Source organism: Paroedura picta, chromosome 8 (assembly GCF_049243985.1).
Source record: "Paroedura picta isolate Pp20150507F chromosome 8, Ppicta_v3.0, whole genome shotgun sequence".
In the NCBI taxonomy this organism is placed as follows: domain Eukaryota; kingdom Metazoa; phylum Chordata; class Lepidosauria; order Squamata; family Gekkonidae; genus Paroedura; species Paroedura picta.
In genome coordinates this window covers 94,607,013-94,628,812 of record NC_135376.1, presented here as the reverse complement: position 1 = coordinate 94,628,812, position 21,800 = coordinate 94,607,013, and the positions used below count along the sequence as shown (strand labels likewise).

Below are 21,800 nucleotides of genomic sequence, written 5' to 3'. Positions count from 1 at the left end.
TGTAATTCTGGCAGGCCTCCAGGTTTCACCTAGAGATTGGCAACTATTTTTTTCAGATCAATCTTTCTACACTGGACCGATATCACAGTAGTGAGCGGAAGAAGTCACATCTGTTGATTCATAGAAATCATTATCTGTACAGGACATCCGAGTCTTTAGTTAGAACTGGCAACAGAGAATACCACCAACAAAAGCAATACCAGATCTATTTAATTCTCCATCTGGATATGCAATGAATCGACTTAATTATACATTTTGAGTTCAGCAACTCCCTTTCCACCCTCGGAATTTATGACCCATACGAAGGTAATTTATGAGAAGTCATCACTGAGGGGGAAAAATGGGATTTCTCCTTGTGCAGTCATTAAGAGAGCATTTTGCCTCATGAATGGCAAAATATAATAGAATATGTTATCTTTCCCAACCCCAGGACCTAGGGATGCAGATGAAGTAATTTAAAGCCCATCATTTAGGTTTCTTTTGTGTCCTCCCCGCAGACAGAGGGATGTGCAGATTTGCAGACCTTGGCGAAAAATTCACTAGCCTCACCAATATGCTGATCGACTTAACATTCCGTGTATGGCTTTCCCCAACCGGACTCCTCAGAAATGTCTCACAAATTCAAGTTAAGCCACACTCAGTAGTTTGGCCTAGATTGCCTACTGCATTGAAAGAACACACACACTCACACAAACACACTCTTTTTGCCATCAAGTTGTGTCCAACTTTTGGTGGCACAGGGGGGCAGAGATTCCCAACCAGGGCTCCCTGGAGCACTGCAAGAGCTCTTTGGGCGCTCCCTGGACTTTCCCCCAAACCCTGCCTTAATGGACTCGGCCATGCTTCCAGCCTCGTTCCAGGGCTTCTTGAAGCCTCCAAGATATTTCAGGGGCTCCTCCACTGTCAAGTGTTGGGGAAAGGCTGCCAACTGGCTTCCAGACAAGAGAGGAAGATTAGTAATTGCCATTTCCTGACTCTGCATAATGTCCCTGGGCTTCCTTGGTGGCCTGCCATCCAAGTGATGATCAGGCTGGACCCTGCTTAGCTTCTGAGATACGATGAGACCCACTAGCCTGGTCCATCTGAGCCAGGGCCAGATACTTCAACATTTTCTCTCTCTCTCTCTCTGTATATTCCCTTTCTCTCCTTGAGTGTGTCTATTTCCCGTTCAACGGCAGCTAATGGAACTTTGGGTGCCTGCTGAGGAGATAATGTATACATTGCGTCCTTCAGCTTCGAGGTATTTGTCAAAACGGTGGTAGTGAGAAAATGAATTATAAGCAGGTAACACTGTTATTATGCCGGGGAGCTGGCAGTTTCGAATGTGAGCTGAGGAGCCACAATCTGATAAGACTCCCGCAGTTTTGGGAACATTATTGTGCGATCACATGACAATTCCAGGGAAATAGAGTGCATTCTGAGAGTCTCTGCATTCTGAATAAAATATCTAAAGCTCAGTTCCCACAGTTTCTCCCAACGAGAGGAAGAGAGGCATTTTTTGAAAATCTTAGCATTCTCCCCCGCTTCCGGAACTGATTTTCTGACTCTTGTTGCATTTTACGTGTCTGAGAACACCTCTGAAGAATATGCTGTTTTATGTGTTGTGCTGAAGAGCCTAAACACTTCCTTTCATCTGAGGGCTCCACTCTGACCAGTACACCTTCAGAGTGTTTGAAATCAGTTCAGCGGCCATGGGATTCGTACAAAAAGCACAACTCTGAAAGAGGTGGGGAGAGAGAACAGCTGAGGACTCTTGGTAAGAGAGCTCTGCATAGAATTGCTCATCTCAGTGCCTGTGCACTAGAAAAATGCTGTAAATGGATAGTGGAGGCATGCCATTTAAGGTATCTCCTATGTTCACTTTTCAAGTCTAAAAAGCTCAGTGGTTTTTTGATAGAAAACACCCAGGTTAGCTAAAGAAGTCCAGATACCCAGAATGCTAAAGGAGGGGAATTAAAGCACCAAGGAGGGTTTCCCTGGAGATTAAAATAACAATAAATAATACACATAATACTAATTTTCAGGAACACAAGGACATTTAAAATTGGCATGTCGTAGAGCAGGGGTAGTCAAACTGCGGCTCTCCAGATGTCCATGGACTACAATTCCCAGGAGCCCCCTGCCAGCGAACGCTGGCAGGGGGCTCCTGGGAATTGTAGTCCATGGAACATCTGGAGGGCCGCAGTTTGACTACCCCTGTCGTAGAGAGTGTGGATTTCTCGGTAGGATTGCCTTGTGCTCCTTTGGTTTGGCTCTCCCGGCTTATTGAGGGGTATTTGTGGGGGAAGATCTATCTTGCTTCATGATCGGATGCTTCCACCTCTCTACATTTCTAGTCATGGGGTAAATTCATGGAAGGCCACCCACTGGTATATGGTCAGGTTGCCAGTCTCCAGGAGGTGGCTGGACATAAGCTTGCAGGCAGGGTTTGAGTATGGGGAGAGACTTCAGTGGGGTCTAATGGGGTCCTCGTTCCACTGTGACCATTTTCTCTATGTGGATTGACCTCTGGAGGTTGGCAGTCATTATCCAGCCCCCTACTCTGCCCCTCCCCTCACTAGCATGGTTATGACAGCGTAGTCCTTACGTTCATTAAGGGACAACCCAGGGCCATTTCCAGATTAAAGTGATCAGTTCCCCTGGAAAAAATGGCTGCTTTGGAGGGGGGACTCTGGAGGGGTTAGCATTATATCACAACAAGGTGCCTGCCCATCCTCAAAACCTTCCTACGCCCGGATCTACCCCCAAAGTCTCCAGGCTTTTCCCAACTGAGACCTGACAAACCTATGTAGTGTTATTCCCACCTAACCCCACGGTGATTAGACCAGAATCCCCAGGCCAACCCCCTCACGTCTCTGCTGCTACTCCTTGGATCTAGACCAGCCTTTCTCAAACCTTTTAAGGTTGAGAAGCCCCTGAAACATTCTTCAAGCTTCGCAAAATCCCAGAAGAGGTGTGATCATGCATAATATGGTTGGGAAGCAGAGCTGAGCTCATGCCTACTTCTAGCTCCACCCCCAAAGTCTCCAGGTATTTCTCAACCCAGAGCTGGCAACCCTTCCTGGAAGTACTTGGACTACAGATGGGAGATAATGTCAAAAGCCTTTTGCAAAATAAATATAAAATCTACCTCTGGTTATGGCGAGCATTTATTCTTTCATTGTGGGTGATTCTGCACCAGCAGTCCCACTCCAGGGTGCAGCCAGTGAATTGTGGAAGAGCAGCATGCTCTGCTGCTTCCTGTGTCTCCACAGGGGACACATTTTGGCAGCAGACCCGGTCCACCACTGAAATGTGTCCCCATGGGGGACGCAGCTGTGGCAGAAAGGTTCCTCCGCCCAGGGGGATGGCGGGAGGTTTTTGTTTTTTGGTGCCACAAAGTGCTGCAAGGCCAAGTGGGGCATTTTTTGTCTCTTCCGGGCCTCTGTAGGCCTGGGAGGCCTGGCTCCCTCCTGTCCACACAGACCTCTGCTGGGCTAGGCTACGTTGGCCCCTGGAGCACTTAAGGGAATGCAGAAAATATCCGTGTTCCCTTGAAGTACGGCAACTGCAGACTAATGGGTGCTAGGCTGGGAGGGGCCCAGCCCAGTGGTGACATCATGTGGTGACATCATATGAATGCTCTCCTGGCCTTTTCTGAATTAGATGATGTTGCACTTTCTGATATTTTTGTTTTATTTAGTGACTTGATAGCTATCCACATAAAATTTCAAAAGCAGAAGGAAGTCGGGCAGTTTTAGCTGCAGGTCCCACCTAAATTCATATGCTGTTCCTAAACTCTTGGGCTGAAATTAATACATTACTATTCCACCCCATATAATGTCCTTATCTTTAGTCAGTTTTCCCTTGCTCCCCAGCTTCATGATCTAAGATATTGCTGTACTGGCCGCTATTTTTATTAGGAAACAATGTTTTTTTTTGTTGCTGTTAAATTGGATTTCCTTCTTGTTTTAGCTGATATTATCTCTGGGCTTCCAAAGTATTTCATTTTAAGCCATTTAAAAAAAATAATCTCTCCTCCTGCTGCTGAATTGTTTGTGATCCATTCTGTGACTTGCAGGGGGAACTTCCTTGGGCATTTTTGGTGGAGAGCACAAATACATAAGACCTTAAAATCATAGCTAAATAAACTGAAACGCGGTTAGGGGGCTGATGTGGGAGGACTGTCCCCTGCCTCCCCTTGTTGCTGAGAGGCACATATCCTGAAATTGTGTCCCCTCCTTCCTTCCTCTCACCCTGGTTCTCCATCAGCGCCTCAGACACGAATCTACCCGAGTGCCCCGGGGACCAAATATGCCGTGCTTCTTCTATATCATAGCCATCTTTCAGTTCCAAGTCAGAAAGGGACAAGTGAGTTCAGAGGAGAAAATCACTCCTTGATCATATTTGGGTAGTTTTGATCAAAGCGGCTGACATTTCTTGCGTGGTATCCATCTTTATTTTGTGGGTATCAAATAGTTCTGGAGGTGCGGCATTACCGGAGGCTATATACCATGAGTTTTATTTTATTTTTTGCACGCCGAGGAAGCAGAAAGCACTCGGTAGACGGAAGATATAATCTTCCTCTCATGGGATTTTCCTGCCAAAATTGCAAGCATCAATGAAAAAAAAAATCAAAATTCTTTTTCTTAATAACTTATTCTGGCAACTTGAGCTCACAACCTCTTTGAGCTTCTCTCGGTTTGCTCTTCTCTGCACATATACAGTGTCTTTTATTATTCTACTGCAACACCTAGAAACTGAATCTCTGCAGGCTACAGACGGTGGGGCTGACAGCAAATGGAGTTTCTGTTATTAATCCATGTGAGAGCAATCACATGGTTAGTTTTTCTCACTCCTTCCTCCCTCACCCATCTTGGCTACACTCAAACAGCAATGCTGAGTAGCTAAATAATATAATTTATGCCCCGTTCCCTACTCTGTAACCATAATTGTGAGGATGAGTACTCTAGGATAGAGATTCCATCAATGGCAAATAAAAACGTGAAGTTTTAGAGCTTAGCTCAGGGGTAGTCAAACTGCAGCCCTCCAGATGTCCATGGACTACAATTCCCAGGAGCCCCCTGCCAGCGAACGCTGGCAGGGGGCTCCTGGGAATTGTAGTCCATGGACATCTGGAGGGCTGCAGTTTGACTACCCCTGGCTTAGCTGAACCACATCCCCAATTTGATTGTCTGGAGATCAACCATGAAACTGATCTTGAAACCACAAGAATCGGTTCCCCCGGAGAAAATGGCTGTTTTAGGAAGTTAACTCAATGATACCATGCCATGCTATGGTCCCTCCCCAAACTCCACCCTCCATGGGATCCACCCCCTAAATCCCCAGGAATTTCTGAACCCTGGGTTTGTGACCCAACCCCCAGATCTAGGATTGTTGCCTGAAATGAATCTGGGTCAGTCCTGTGAGGAAAGTGGGATCATCTGGAACCCGTCACCCGATGGTGTGGCTTTCTTTGGCTGCATTACCAATGCAAGGGGCTATCCAACGATTTAGGCCCCCAGGTCCCAGTATGAGTTGTAGGGTTGCCAGCCTCCAGCTGGGGCGGCCTGGAGATCTACAAGAATTATACCTGATCTCCAGACTACAGAGAAAAGTTCCCCTGGGGAAAATCCACTCCACTCTCAAATCTCTAGGGATTTCACAACCTGGAGCTAGCAACCTTAGACCGTGAAGGTGCAACCACTGTGGCTTTTATGCCAAGTAGGCAGACATAGAGCATTTTTTCACTTTAAATGAGGAAACTTCCAGGATTGTGACCATAACACCGATGTGGGGAGGTGTTTAAACAGAGCTGGTTCAAGGTATTTTCTTAAACTGAACAAGATCCACCTGTCTCCTCCTCGGTAAGCATGGCTGCTCTGAGCTGGGAAATTCCTGGAAATTATGTGGATGGAGTTTGGGGAAGGCAGGGTTTCAGGAGGGGAGGGACCTCAGCAAGGTACAATGTCTTAGACTCCACCCTCCAAAGCAGCCATTTTCTTCATGGGAACTGAAATTGGTCATCTGGATAGGTCAACTGGAATAGCAAGAGATCTCTAGGTGCCATTTGGAGGTTGTAAGCCGTACTCCTAAGGCAGCGGTGGCCAACTGTGGCTCTTCATGGACTACAATTCCCATGTCCATAAATGCAGAGATGTCCATAATTCCCATGAGCCCTGCTAGCTCATGGGCATTGTAGACCATGGACATCTGGAGAGCCACAGTCTGGCCACCCCTGGTCTAGGTCATCCATTCTTGGTCTGGGCTATGGATGTACTAGTGTCAAGGATAGGGTTGCCAGCCTCCATGTGGCACCTGGAGATCTTCTGCTATTACAGTTGATCTTCAGATGACAAAGGTGGGTTCCCCTGGAGGATATGGCTGCCATGGAGGACGGACTCTTCTGTTTCTATTTTAGATTTCTGGCTGGTTTGATCACCCAAATCCTATCCCACTGCTTATTGGATGCCCCATTCCAATGATTGCATTGACTCACTTTCTGTCATCTGCCTTGAGTCCCAGGAGAAAGAGGCACAAATAGCACTAAATCAGATAGGCCTGACACAGCAGAATCTACTTGTTTGTAGAACAAAGGGGAGAATAAAAGGAGAACAGGATTGCTAAATTGTCAACAGTATAGAAGTTGGTGTGGGATTAGAAAAAGTTGCCAGGACTTTTTCAGCAGTGGTTCTGATCCAAGGTCTGATTTTTCCCCCTTCCCAGCTGCTCTCCATCCCGTTTTTTTTTTTAAATAAAAGAACCGCAGCACTTTAAATATTGAAAGATAAAAATTGGCAGCTTTTTGGTTTGCTTCTCAGCCCCTGCCTGATGGGAAAGTGCCGACGCTTCTGATGCTTTTCCAACAGAGCCTAGAGAGCTTTCTTTCACCAGATTTGGAATTTGGCAAAGAACTCCTTATTTCTGCAGATGCAAAATTCAGAATCCACTTAAATCTCATGCTCAATGAGCCACTGCCCACAGTTAACATGTGCAAAAGCCTATAATTTTTAAAAAGTCTTCTGGCTAGTAATGACATGGTTATTAAAATACACATTTACAAGTACTTCTCTTTTATGTTTCCGTGTAAATAAGAAGTAGAAGAAAAGTTGGTTTTTAGAGTCTGCTTTTCATTACCAGAAGGAGTCTCACAGCAGCTTATAATAACCTCTCCGTTTTCTCTCCGCAACGGACACCCAGTGAGGTAGGTGAGGCTGAGAGAGCTCTGACAGAATTGCCCTGTCAGAACAGTTTTGACAGGACTGTGATGAGCCCAAGGTCACCCAAGGAGGAATGGGGAATCAAACTTGGCTCTCCAGATGAGAAGTTGCCACACTTAACCATGACACCAAGTTGTTCTTCATATGGAAAGCTCGCTCTCCTTCTGTAATGTTCCTGACTGATAAATCTGCTGTGCTTTGGATTCTGTGGAGCCAGTGGCTCCCTACCAGGGACCATGAAGGGGCTGCCACTGAGAAGGTGCAGATAATTATGGATACTGTGTGCAGAACAGCTTTGCTTGGTATGTTGGGGACAGGAGGCAAGTTGAAATGGGCCATGGCATAGTGGCAGACCATCTGCTTGGCAGGAAGGAGATCCAAAAGGCAATCCCTGGCATCTCCAGTTAAAAGGACCAGGCAGTAGGTGCTGTGAAACTCCTCTCTCTGCCTGAGACCCTGGAGAGTGGCTGCCAGTTTGAGTAGACAAGACTGCTCTTGATGGATTATTGATTTAGGGATGGGCAATTTAGTTTGGATAAACCCAAAAGTACCTGAATCAATGCTGAGTCAGGTATTTTTTGGCCACTTCTGAGCTGAATAACCCATCCCTGTACTTTAAACTGGTCAAATCAATGGTGCCTGAATTAGACTTGTGGCTTTGGCCGCTTCGGTGGCCATTGAATGGCCACCAAACTGGTCGAAGCACGCCGAAGAGCACCAAAGTGCACAAGCCTAAACATTGTGACTTGGTGCCATCGAAACCAACGCACCATTAAAGGCAATGGGAAATTTTGCCTTTTCATCCGTTCTGTGGTCTCGGGAGGGAGGGGTTTGTGGCAGAGGCACCAAATTTGTAGCATGGCTGTGAGAGCCTCTTCTCAAAAGAACACTCAAGTTTCAATAAGATTGGGCCAAGGGGTCCGATTCTACCAGCACTCAAAGAGGGTGCCTCCATCCAATTGCTATTGTTTCCTAGGCCTAGTCTGCACACAATAGATAATGCACTTTCAATGCACTTTAGAAGTAGATTTTCCTGTTCTGCACTGGAAAATCCAGCTGCCAAAGCACATTGAAAGTGCATTATCCTTTGTGTGCAGACTAGGCCCTAGGGTGGGAGAAAAAGACCAGACTAGAGAGTCAAGGCAGCTTCATGTGCTGGTGTCAGAGAGGCATTTGGGGATGCCTTCACTCATGCTCACAAATGCACTTTCAGTCCACTTTCAATGCATTGTGTTTTTTGTTGTTTCATACAGTTTAAAACAAAGCAATTACAAAGTGCATTGAAAGTGGATTAGCAATGCATTATTCAGCTTGTGTGATGTCATCAACAACTGGTTTTTCTTATGTTCAGTGCGTTTCCCCGTATTTTGCTTCTTACACCTAAAAGGACAAGGATGCACCATTTCAGATCTGTCCATGTGTACTAGGGCTTGCCAACTCCAGGTTCTGAAATTCTTGGAGATTTGGGGAAGAGAGTTTCGTTAAGGTGGGGTTTCGGGAGGTGAGGGACCTTGGGGGAGTATAATGCCATACATTCCACTTTCCAAATAAAGAATAAGGGATGAATGTTGTGTGGAGATCAGTTTCAAGTCTGGGAGATCTCCAGCCCCTGCCTGGAGGTTGGCAACCCTATCCTGCTCAGCATTTCACTCAAGGATGTCTTGATGTCTTCACAAAGTCTTAAGATCATGGCCTGAAACATCCCCTCCTTTTGTTTTACTTCCCCCCCCCCATTCAAATTGGACAATTCTAGAGAACTTGGAAGTTTGTGCCGTTTTGTAGCATTTGGGTTAGTCCTAATAAACAGACATTTCGTTGATTAAAAGAAAAATGGTTGGTAAACAGATGAATCTCCTACCAAAGGGCTGCAGAATGGGCCTTTAAAAGAGGAATCATTTTCAGAGGGATATCCTTCCTCCATAAGAGAGCCAGTGTGGTGTAGTGGTTAAGAGGGACAGACTCTAACCTGGAGTACTGGGATTGATTCTCCACTCCTCCACATGCCTCCAGCTGGGTGACCTTGGGTCAGTTACAGTTCTCTTAGAGCTCTCTCAGCCCCACCAACCTCCCAGAGTGTCTGTTGTGGGGAGAGGAAGGGAAAGGTGTTTGTAGGCCACCTTGGGACTCCTTCATGCAATCAGAAGTGTGGCATCAAAAACCATCTTCTCTTCTAAAGAGGCCGTTTTGAGTGTTTGGAAGCGAAGGACTTTGCATTGCTTCTTAACCTCAGATTTCAAAGGCTAAGAGAGAAAGGCTAAGACCCTGAGCATCCTTCCCTTCTATTGTTCCGATGCTATCCCTTTAATTTATAGATTGCGGTTCTCAGGGAAATGTCCTTCCTTCTGGCTTGACACCTTCTCTCCCCACTGTGCTGCTTTCTCTTCTCCATCTTGGCACTCAGCTAGTTAGACTAGAATACTGTTTCTATTCTATCCGGTCTGTATAATAAAGGACTCTTTCTAAAGATACTCCATCTGTAACTTTGTTCCGTATCAGCACAAGCAACTCCAACTCTGCTGAATTAGAATCCTAGAGCTGGAAAGGGCCATCCAGGCTATCTAGTCTAACACCCGACTTAATGCAGGAACAGCCTAAAAGCATCCAGGATAGGTATCTGTCCAGCTGCTGCTTGAAGACTACCCATGAAGGGGAGCTCACCACCTCCTTAGGCAGCTGATTCCAAGGCTGAACTGCTCTGACCTTGAAATTCCCCCCCCTGAAATCTAGCCGGTACCATTCTACATGTCACTTAAACCCATTAATGTGGGTCCTCACCTCTGCTGCCAACAGGAACTGCTCCATGCCCTCATTTAAGGGACAAGCTTTCAGATCCTTCAAAAGAGCCATCCTGTCCCCTCTCAGCCTCCTCTTCTCCAGGCGGAACATTCCCAAGTCCTTCAGCCTTTCCTCCCAGGGCTTGGCTCTCTTCAGCACTTGGCCAACCCTCTAATCCACGGGTAGTCAAACTGCGGCCCTCCAACTGTCCATGGACTACAATTCCCGGATGCTGGCAGGGGCTTCTGGGAATTGTAGTCCATGGACATCTGGCGGGCCACAGTTTGACTACCCCTGCAATCCTTCACTGAGGATCCTTCTAGAACCCCAGAGTCCCAGTCGCCGTGGTGACGTCAACAGAGAACAGGAGTCACCTTGGCAGCTGAGGAGTGGGAAGGAGGCTGTACTGGGCAGATGCCTCTGAGGTTGGACAGAAGAAACTGAAATTAAGGTCTGGATCCTGGAGCTGCCATAGAAAGAACAGAGAGGTGGACTTTAGGTAAGCATATGGTGAGACCGTTTGCTCAACCAAGCAAATGGGTTCACCTTTACTGTTCATTTCAGAATATTTGTTTGAGATCAATAGTGGCTGCAGGGATGACTGGAAATACCTGGTTTTGTCAATAATATTGTCAATTATAATAGCAGTGAAATATCTAGGCTGTTCCCATAAAGAGTGAAACCAGAAGTGGCTGAATCAAAATACTGGGTTCTGTTGATGTCAGGCTTTTGAAAAAATACTGCTGAGGTGTGTATTGTAAGTTCTCGGGAGGCCAATCTCCAGGTGGGACCTGGGGATCTCCTGGAATTACCTCTCTTCGCCAGAATACAGAGATTGATACTCTTGAAGGAGATGGCTGCTTTGGAGGGTGGGCCCTATGACACTGTACCTTGTTCTCCTCAACCTCCAGCCCCAAACCTCCAGGACTCTCCCAACCTCCCCACCTTCATTTTCTGCCCCGGCGGGTGGGGAGACTTGGCAACCCTTATAATTATTCTAGTCATCCCCAGTTGGCACAACTCTACTTTTGAAGAGCAGCTGACTCTAGCACTGCCAAGTAGGTATCAAAAAGGAAATAGGGGGGACACAGTTAGTGGTGTTTTCCAGAGGGCAGCTGGGTTGGTCTGCAGCAGTGGAAGAAAAGGAGCTGTTCTTTTATAAAGGCATTTTGAAGGGAGGTTGGAAAGAGAGACTGATGAATTGCAGCTGATAATGCAGCTCAAGACAATGCACCCTCCTGGACTGAATCCACTCACTGACTGTCTTCAAGCAGAGGCCAGACAGATCTTTCTCCTGGATGCTTGAGGCTGGTTCTACATTGAGCAGAGGGTTGGACTAGATGGCCTGCATGACCCCTTCCCACTCTAGGATTCCATGATTCCATGAATCAAGGGCAGAGTCTGCATTTACTTTGTTTATTCCATTGTCAATCCTGTTGAATCCAGATCGCTTTGAACTCGGATCTTCCTCTTCCCCCCCCTCCCCATTGAAACAGGAAACCCTTCTGCACGTGGTTAGGGTAGTTCAGAAGATGGGGAGCCAAGCCTCTTTCTTTTCTTGAGGGGGGGGGGGGGTTAGAGGAGCCAGACAGGGAGCCTCTTTCTTTTCTTGGAGGGGTGGGGGAGAGGATCGAAAAAGGCAGAGGAGGGAGGAAAAATCCAGGACCGACAAAAGTTGAGAGAAATTAGGGGCTTCTCCTTTAAGGCAAGCATGTCACATGACCAGGTGTAACCTATCAGAGGTTCTCTACCACAGAGCTTTCTTTCCCAATCCGGATATTGAGCATTAAAAGCACTCTAAGATATCGCACAATAAAGGTAGGGTCACTCCGGATCAATCCTTCTTGCTGCAGAAGGAAAATTTCAATCACCCCAAATCCAAATGGAAATCGCATTCTGTGTAGAGGGCAGGGACTGAATCGATCTGGGGTTGGAATAAAAGCTCAGTGCAGTCTCTTTCTCCCCAATGGAAATGGTCAATAATTGATTGCTTGGTTGGCTGGCTCCCATATCCTACTTCCATGCCCACTTCTCTGAAGGGGCAGGTCACCACTCCTGTGGGGCCTCAAAGCTGGAAAGATCTTCCAAGGTCAGAAGAAGAAGAAGAGATGGTTTTTTATACTCTGCTTTTCTCTACCTGAAGGAGTCTCAAAGTGGCTTACATTCGCCTTTCCCTTTCCCCACAACAGGCACCCTGTGAAGTAGGTGGGGCTGAGAGAGCTGTAGAACAGCTCTGTGCAAACAGCTCTAACAGGACTGTGGTCACCCAGATGGTCACCCAGATGGTTGCATGAGGAGGAGTAGGGAATCAAACCCTGATCACCAGATTGCAAGCCACTGATCTTAACCACTACGTTGAACAAGGCTGGTGTAGCTCTTCCAGTGGGAAAGTAATGTAAATGCCTGTTCTCAGTGTGACTGGGCACTGCCAGGAAGAAAGGTTTTGTAATATGAGAATATTTCTAGATTTTTTCTTCATTGGCTCTTAAATTGAGAAGTAGCTGATGGGGTTGCCAGCCTCCTTTGGTGGCTTTTCAGAGAGATGGGTTCTCTGGGAGAAAATAGCTGTTTCAGAGGGTGGACACTATGGTGTCACATCCCCATTTTATACCTCCTCTCCTCCCCAAACCTCTTCCCTGACATCTCCAGGCATTCCCCATTAGCAGACCTAAACAATCATCGGAAAGCAGTAAGGCACTTGCTTGGAAAATGGGCAGTCCTGGGTTTGGTGGCTGCCATCTCTGCTTACTTGTCCATTGGGTTTTCATGGCAAAGATACTGGAGTGGTTTGCCATTTCCTTCTCCAGTGGATCACCTTTTGTCAGAGCTCTCTGCTATGACCTGTCCGTCTTGGGTGGCCCTGCACGGCATAGCTCATAGCTTCACTGAGCTACGCAAGCCCCCTTCAAGAGATCCTTGAAGGGGGATGAAACTCAAATACTTTGGCCACCTCATGAGAAGGAAGGACTCCCTGGAGAAGAGCCTAATGCTGGGAGCGATCGAGGGCAAAAGAAGAAGGGGATGACAGAGAATTAGGTGGCTGGATGGAGTCACTGAAGCAGTAGGTGCAAACTTAAATGGACTCCAGGGAATGGTAGAGGACAGGAAGAAGAAGAAGAGTTGGTTCTTATATGCCGCTTTTCCCTACCCGAAGGAGTCTCAAAGCGGCTTACAGTCGCCTTCCCATTCCTCTCCCCACAACAGACACCCTGTGGGGTGGGTGAGGCTGAGAGAGCCCTGATATCACTGCCCGGTCAGAACAGTTTTATCAGTGCTGTGGCGAGCCCAAGGTCACCCAGCTGGTTGCATGTGGGGGAGCGCAGAATCGAACCCGGCATGCCAGATCAGAAGTCCGCACTCCTAACCACTACACCAAACTGGCTCTCAGTTGGAGGATCATTGTCCATGGGTCGCAATGGGTCGGACACGACTTCGCACCTAACAACAACAACAAATCTCTGCTTACAAGAGAATGTCCCTGTATCAATCTATGTGGTGACATCCTTTGCAATATTGTGAACAGTTCTGGTCACCACATCTTAAAAAGATATTGGGAAAGGTGCAGAGCAGGGCAACTAAGATGATTAAGGGGTTGGAACACCTTCCCTATGAAAGAAGGTTGACAAGGTTAGGGCTTTTTAGTAGTACAAGAACTCATGGGCACTCAGTGCAATTAAAGAGCAGTAGATAAAAAGTGCATCTTCACCCAAAGAGTAGTTCCCACATGTTGCAGGAAGTGCTGGTGACTACAAACATAGACAGCTTCAAGAGGGGCCTGAATAAACATCTGGAGCATAGGTCCACCAGTGGCTATTAGCCACAAGGTATATCTGGGGCAGGTGTAGTTGTGGTGCTTGGAGGGAGGGCTCAGTGGAGGGAGGCCACAGTGGGAAGACTCCTGGAGTTCTGGCCCCACTGGTGGTCCTCCTGAGGGCACCTGGGTTTTGGCTGCTGTGTGACACAGAGTGTTAGACTGGAGGAGTCATTGGCTTGATCCAACATGGCTTCTTTTATGTTCTTATGTCTGAAACAGTGATAGTCTGTCTTCTTAGTGCTTGGGGGAGGGGGGCAACAGTGGGAGGACTTCAGGAGTTTCAGTCCTGCTAGTGGACCTGGGTTTTGGCCACTGAGTTACAGAGTACTGGACTGGATAGGCCATTGGCCGGATCCAACATGGCTTCTCTTATGTTCTTATTATCTTTGGTAGCAGGTGTTGAATGAGATCTTTCTCGGCCAGAGAGCCAATGCTAGCTACAAGACAGCACACTGCGCCACTGGCCTTGGTAGCAGCCAGCTCTGTATAAGCAGCTCATTCCTTGTCAGAGCATCTGAACAGCTTGTCTGATCACAGAGGAGTTTAATAGACCAGGAAGCCACTTGGCACTTCATGAAATGAAACGCTTGGCTCAAAGGACTGGAATGTCACCAAATCAAGCCTCTCAGTGATGACTTCTTCCCCCTCTCCTTCTCCCCTCTCTGCATTTTGGAACGAACCTGCCTCAGCTTTGCTCAGACTCCCTGATAAGTCCATAAATATGCTAGGGATCAGTTTGAACAGAAGTTCTTCTTTTTAGAACAATCCTGGAGACTGTCTATATAAACTATATTTCTGGGAAGCAATGTCATACATACTGCAGCCAAAATAGAAGCTGGTGGAAGAATCAAAAAGTCTAGGGAGGTTCCCAGCTGCGGATTGGGGAACTCCTAGAGATTTGGGGAGGAGATGGAGCTTGGGGAGGGCAGGATTTTGGGAGCAGAAGGATCTTAGCAGGTATAAGGTCATAGAGCCCCAGCTGGAACGGGCTCATGGGAATTGTAGTCTATGGACATCTTGCAAGCCACAGTTTGGCCATCCATGCCATAGAGTCTACCCTAGGGTTGTCTGCCTCTGGGTGGGGCCTGGAGATCCCCTGGATTTACAGCTCATCTCCAGAATATAGAGATAAATTCCCCTGGAGAAAAGTGAATGCATTGGAAGATGGGCTTCATGGTAGTGTCCCCCACTGAGGCCTCTGTCATCCAACCCCCAATCTCAAGATGTTTCCCAACCTGGATCTGGCAACTCTATCCCCCCCCACCACCACACACATATTCCAAGGGGGACCTGGCATCCCCCTTGGAATGCCAGGTCCCCCTTGGAATGTGTGTGTGGTGGGGGGGGGGATAGAGTTGCCAAATCCAGGTTGGGAAACATCTCCTAAGTAGTCATTTTCTCCTGGAGAACAGATACTAGTATTCTGGAGATAAGTTTGGCATTTATTTGTTTGTTTTGTTACAGTTGTATATCACCCTCCCCTGAGGCTCAGGGTGGTTCACATGGAACATAAAGAAATTGTACATCAGACTCAATTTTACATAATGGATAGAATAGAATAACGACAATAGTAATGATAATGATAACAAGTTAACAGAATAATAATCAAACAAGTCCATGGTTGCCCAAGTCAGGTGCCTGGATTCATGGGAGAAGGAATCAGGGTCAGTCAACCTCAACTAGGCCCTGAAGAATTGTTTTAGTTCCATTAGGGCCTTGATCTCCTCTGGGAGCTTGTCCCACCATGTGGGGGCCAGGACAGAGGAGGCTCTGGCCCTGGTTGAGGCCAAGAGGGCTTCTTTGGGGCCAAGGATTACTAGCCAGTTTGAGGTGGCAGAACAGAAAGCTCTTTGAGGGGTATAGGCAGAAAGGTGGTCCCTCAGGTACACTGGTCCCTGACTTGTGCATGGCCTTGAAGGAGATTCCCAGAACCTTTAGTCTGATCTAGAATTCGACTGGTAGCACCTGAAGTTGGAGGATGGGCTTGATGTGGGACCTCCATGGTGTTGCTGTGAGGACCCTGGCCACTGCATTTTGGACCAGCTGTAGTTTCTGGATCAAGGCTAAGGGCAGGCCTGCATAGAGCGAATTGCAGAAGTCTAGCCTGGAGGTGACCATAATGTGGATCACTGTGGCTAGGTGTTCCGGGGCCAAGTAGGGTGCTAGGAATATGGCTTGGCAAACGTGGTAGAATGCCAGCCATGCTACTCTCGTTAACTGAGCCTCCATTGAGAGGGAAGCATCCAGGATCATGCCCAGGTTCCTGGCAGAGTGAGCCACTCATAGCTGCATACAATCCAGGCTGGGCAGGCACACTTCCTTGCACGGTCCTTGCTTAGCCATAGGACCTCCATCTCTGAAGGACTGAGCTTTAGACAACTCTGCTTGAACCATTTCATCACTGCTTCCAGGCAGCTGGCTAATGCTTTTGGGGAGAGTCAGGGCAGTCATCCATCAGGAGGAAGAGCTGGGTGTCATATGCATATTGATGACAGATGCGGAGAGCAAATGAGTAGATTACGCCATCGCTGTTGCCATTACTGTAAATTATCGGATTTTATTGTCATTTTATGGTTTTAGGGGACGGGGTTATGTATGCCGCCTCGAGCCTTCAGGGGGAGGTGGGGTATAAATATAATAATAACAACAACAACAACAACAACAATAATAATAATCCCAGACCAAACTTCCATACAAGTTGGGCAAGAGGGAGTATGAAGATATTAAATGGGATTGGAGAAAGGACTGCTCCTTCTGGGACTCCGCATAAGAGTTGTTGGTGGCTTGATGATCTCTCTCCTATTGCTACCCTCTGTCCACAACCACGGAGAAAGGAGATCAGCCACTGAAGGGCTGTCCCCCATATTCCAGCATCAGTGAGGTGGCGAGCTAGAAGCTCATGGTCAACTGTGTTGAACGCTGCCGAAAGATCTAGCAGCACCAGCAGTGCCGACCCTTCTTGATCCAGCTGGCAATGGAGGCCCATCAGGCCAACTAGCTCTGTCTCTACCCCATGGCCAGGCTGGAAACCTGACTGAGATGGATCTAGGAATGTAGCTTCTTTTAGGAATGCCAAAATTTGATCCACAACAGGCCTTTCCACCATTTTCTTCAGAAACTCTAAGTGCGAGATGAGTCAATAGTTGTGGGCTCTGGTGGGTCCAGAGATGGGTTTTTTCAGTAGTGGGTATACCACTGCCTCTTTTAGTCCCTCCGGGAACTCTCCCATTATGAGAGAAAGGTTGATTATCTCCCAGAGAGGGCCCCTTATTCTCATATATAGTGTTTTTAGAAGCCATGATGGGCAGGGGTCTGGTGGGCACGTGGTTTGTCTCACTGCTGTTCTAGAAGATCTTCAGATGCCACCTGAAGGTTAGTGACTCTGTCTTGTTCAGACGGTTGTTGTGCAGCCTGCTTTGTACACATTGAGAAGTGACTGTGGATAAAGTACACTGACATATCAGCCTTTACAGAGAGTCTTGATAAGGTAAATATAGGTTTTTCTTTTGGGGGGATAAGCCAAAAAAAAATCTTTCACACATGTTCTACATTAAAGTGGTTGCCTTGATTCAGAGCAAATGGGACCACATTATAAACACTTGATATTGGGTGGTATATATATTGGGATTTAGATAGGCATACCCCTCCCCCCAAAAAAACCCTGCCTATTTTAATCAAAACAATATGCACAACAATCCCTAGTTTGTGACTAGTGCCTTGGGCCTTGGTCTTTGCAGCTGCTATGGTCCTCACTCGTACATTTTCTTGGAAGACCCATATCCAGCCTGTGCTGAGGCAACTCCATTGGTTGCCAGTTGTGGCCCAGATCAGATTCAAGATTTTGGTATTAACCGTTAAGGCCATCCGCTTGGGCCCCACCTATCTGAGGGACCACTTGTCTCCTTGGTTCTTCGCTCTGTGGGTGCTAATCTGCTCATGGTTCCTGGCCCCAGGGAAGAATGCCTGGCCTTGACCTGGGCCATGGCCTATTTGGTCCTGGCCCTGACCTGGTGGAATGAGCTCCCAGAAGAGCTGAGGGCCCTGATGGAGCTGCCTCAGTTCCACAGAGCCTGCAAGACGGAGCTCTTCCACCAGGTCTTTGGTTGAGGCTGAGACCAGGGACAACTGGGGTTCCTCCTCCAGCCAACCCTATACCATCTTGCAAACCTCCACCCTGTGGTGATTGACTCTTGATAGGGGAGGAATGGGAACTATGATGCTTTCTTGAGTTCTATGTTTATCAAGGGTTTTGATTGGTTTTATTGGGGCTTTTATTTGTTTTATGTAACCCACCACAAGTCAACAGAATGTGGTGGGACAGAAATTGAAATATATATATACAGAAATTGAACAGAAATTGGGACAGAAATTGAAATATATATATATCTTTATATATATATCTTTAATTATATATATAATTATAGGTAGAGAAGGTAGGTATATATATAATTATAGGTATATCTTTAACTGCTCCTGCGGTTAAATAAAAGGCTAAGGCCACCTGGGGAGGAGTTAGGGCGGGCCCTGTCCAGTATAAAAACTCAGAGGGCCCAATCAGGAGCCGCTTTGCGGCTCCTGATTGGGCCTTCCGAGTGTCCATCCAGGGCCAAGCAGCCAATAGGGAGGTGCGCAAAGTGCCTTCCTATTGGCCCCTTACCAGGACAGACCAAAATTCCATTCACCCAGCCCAGTCTGGCTGCCAGTCTGCTCCTGACCACCGCAGGGAGAGGAGGTCAGCAGAGCTGCCAAGGGGGATGAGAACAGAGGCTTGGACAGGCTGTGCCAGCCCTTTTCGCCCCAAGGCTGTCCTAACTGTCATGTCCAACTGTAAATTGTCTCAGAACCCTGGCAGAGCTGACAGGAGGCTGCAGAGTGCTCCCCCTCCCCCCTTCAGGCCTGTTGCGAAGGAGCCTCTGACAGCCCCTGACTGAGGGGAGGGAGGCCTTTCCAAGAGCAACGCAGGGGAGCCTGAGGGCCTTCCTTTTGAGGGGGGGGGGCTTTCCCCTTCTGCCAAACAGTTGCCTGACAGAAAAGCCCCTTCTCACTTAAAATACTGCTCTGCCCAGAGCTTAGACACAGCCAAGCCATGTGTCTTTCTTCTTTGCAACTCTCTGCAGGTTTGAGGCCATTGCACAGCGTTATTCTGCAGAGGAAACTGGCTCTTTTGTCTCCTGTTTCATCTGCCCAACAACCCTGTGCAGTAGGCCTCAAGTCTTTGAATTCAACAACAACCTGTGTGGGAAGCCTTAAATGTTTCTTCTCTACCTCAACCCTGTCCAAAGTACCCTTTCTGCCTGGGGAGCTGATCTTTATACAAGTGAGCTGTAATTCCAGGAGCTCTCCAGGCCACATCTGTAGGTTGGCTACCCCTGGGTTGGAAGGTTTGGAAGTGGGACTTCAGAATCGTACAATGCCTCAGCTTCCAGCCTTCAAAGGAGCCATTCTTGCCTGCAGTTGGGAGGGAGTGGTGCAGGAGTGTCCCTCCTGGCCTATGGGCTATGGCCAGCCTTTACCAGTAACTGTTTGTATTCTGGGGCACAGGCAGGCAGACCAGCATCAGTCCTGTGAGCCTGGAAAGTGCAGGAAGATCTAAATAAATATTTACAGCCTGAAACTGTAAATAGAGAACAAGTAAATGTCTGGAGACATATAGTAACTGAAATGACTTATTGGCCTGGCAAATAACCTTGGCCTGGCTAATAAAAAAAAAACAGTATAAAAAACCTTACTAAGGTCAAGACTGCTGTGTACAGAGAGTCTTCCTCTTTAGGTTGCCAGCTTCCCTGTGAGGCTCGCTATCCCACCTCCCTCATGTGCTATGGGGAGAGAAAGGGAAGACAATTGGAAAATGCTTTGAGACACCTGAAGCCTGCTGGGTCACTGCGGCCCATTCCCAATTCTCTCAGATCTCTCACAACCCCACATACCTCACAGGTTGACTATTGTGGAGAGACGAATGGAAAAGGTGTTTGTAAACCGCTTTGAGACTCCTTTGGGTAGTAAGCAATAGGTTACAAAAATCCGTTCTTCTAAGGAGCAACCATGAAAGAAGCATGTGGGCACATAACATTTTACCAACAGTGAAAACATGGGAGACAGAAGGAACAGGGTGGACACCTGTGTACTGTGGCTACCCCATGTGTATTAGGGCAGAGGGGCATTTCAGTGAATGTGGCCTAATTCACACAAGAAGGGAAATGACGCAGAACTGGGAGGAACTGGTTGCCATGTAATCTTCCCCTAAGAAGAGTCTCCAGTCTGATTTCTTCACATATCTGAGGACATGGCTCTGGAAAGCTCATCTGTAACCACTATGCCAAAATTCCCAAAGGTCAGTCCTCTCCCACACTCAACGAACATTCCACACCACAGGTTCTTGACACCCATATCTCCACACCCATGCCCTCATTTGCCACCACAACCTCCCACACAACACACACATTCAACCCCATGCCCTTACAGACTGGACAACTCCTCCCCTTCCTCTTCCCACTGCCAAGCTCTAGCGCCCGTTGTATTCTTGGAGACTTTGCCCCTAGTAGGTAGATAGATAGATAGATAGATAGATAGATAGATAGATAGATAGATAGATAGATAGATAGATAGATAGATAGATAGATAGATAGATAGAACATTTTAGCTGTGCCAACAAAGGGATGCTAGTCCCCAGGTGGGACCTAGGGTTACCCTGGAATTGTCACTCATATCCAGGAGACAGAGATCTCCTAAAGAAAAGGGCTGCTTTGGAGGGTGGACTTCCTAGCATTAGACTCCACTGAGATCCCTCCCCACCCCAGTCTTGCCTACTCCTGGTTCTACCACCCAAAGTCTCCAGGTATTTTCCAACAATGAGCTGTCAACCCTATCCCACTTTTTGAAAAGGAGAGAGATGGCATGCGTGAGAAAAAGTAGCTTAACTCAAGCAAGGAGACATAATAGAGTCATAGAATCATAGAGAGATGGTTCAAGTCATCTAGTCCAACACCCTGCAGAATGCAGGAAATTCAAAACTACCTGCCCACCCACAGTGACCCTAATTCCATGCTCAGATGATGCTGCCCCCCCCTCCAAATCTAGAATCCCTGGCCAGTCTGGCCCGAAAGAAATTTGCCTCTTGATCCCAAAGCAGTGATCAGTGTTTCCCTGACAATGCAAGAAAGGACCACAAGAACCAAGCGCTGACACGATCCCATTCCCTTTGCCCCCTTACAATCTGCCCATGTTCACAGAATCAGTAGTACTGTCTCCTAGCCATCTGCATAATAACTTCCAAAGGAAGCCTGTTCCACTGAAGAACTGCTCTAACTGTCAGGAACTTCTTCCGGATGTTAAGCCAAATATTCTCTTGGATTAATTTCAACCCATTGGTTCTGGTCTGACTCTCTGGGGCAACAGAAAATGACTGTGCTCCATCCTCTATGCCAGTGCTACCCAACCACTGGGCTGCAGCCTGGTACCGTGTGGGGGGGGGGGAGGCGCCGGTAGGCATGCCTCCCTACCCCCCCCCCCATGGCACTGCACCGGGAGCTATTAGCCACCTCCCAGTGCAGCAAACGCTGCGGGAGGGGGGAGGCGTGGGCACCAACCTTTCCTCGTATTCTATGATTCCTATGCCCCACCTCCTCCAAAGCAGCCATTTTCTTCAGTGGAACTGAACCCTCATCTGGAGATCAGTTCTGGGATTCTGGGAAATTTCCTGAACCCTCCTGAAATTACAGCTAGAGATCAATCCTCCCTTTCAAAAATGGCTGTTTTATAGGGTGGGCAACATGAGCCTCTTGTGGCGCAGAGTGGTAAGGCAGCCGTCTGAAAGCTTTGCCCATAAGGCTGGGAGTTCAATCCCAGCAGCCGGCTCAAGGTTGACTCAGCCTTCCATCCTTCCGAGGTCGGTAAAATGAGTACCCAGCTTGCTGGGGGGTAAACGGTCATGACTGGGGAAGGCACTGGCAAACCACCCCGTATTGAGTCTGCCATGAAAACGCTAGAGGGCGTCACCCCAAGGGTCAGACATG

At 47.7% G+C, this 21,800-nt stretch overlaps 1 protein-coding gene across 1 annotated transcript in view; it reads right to left on the bottom strand.

The window, feature by feature from the left end:
• The window catches only part of RASGEF1A (RasGEF domain family member 1A), a 308,494-nt gene that overhangs the window by 211,126 nt on the left and 75,568 nt on the right, over positions 1 to 21,800 (bottom strand). The gene's annotated exons all lie outside the window — the stretch shown is intronic.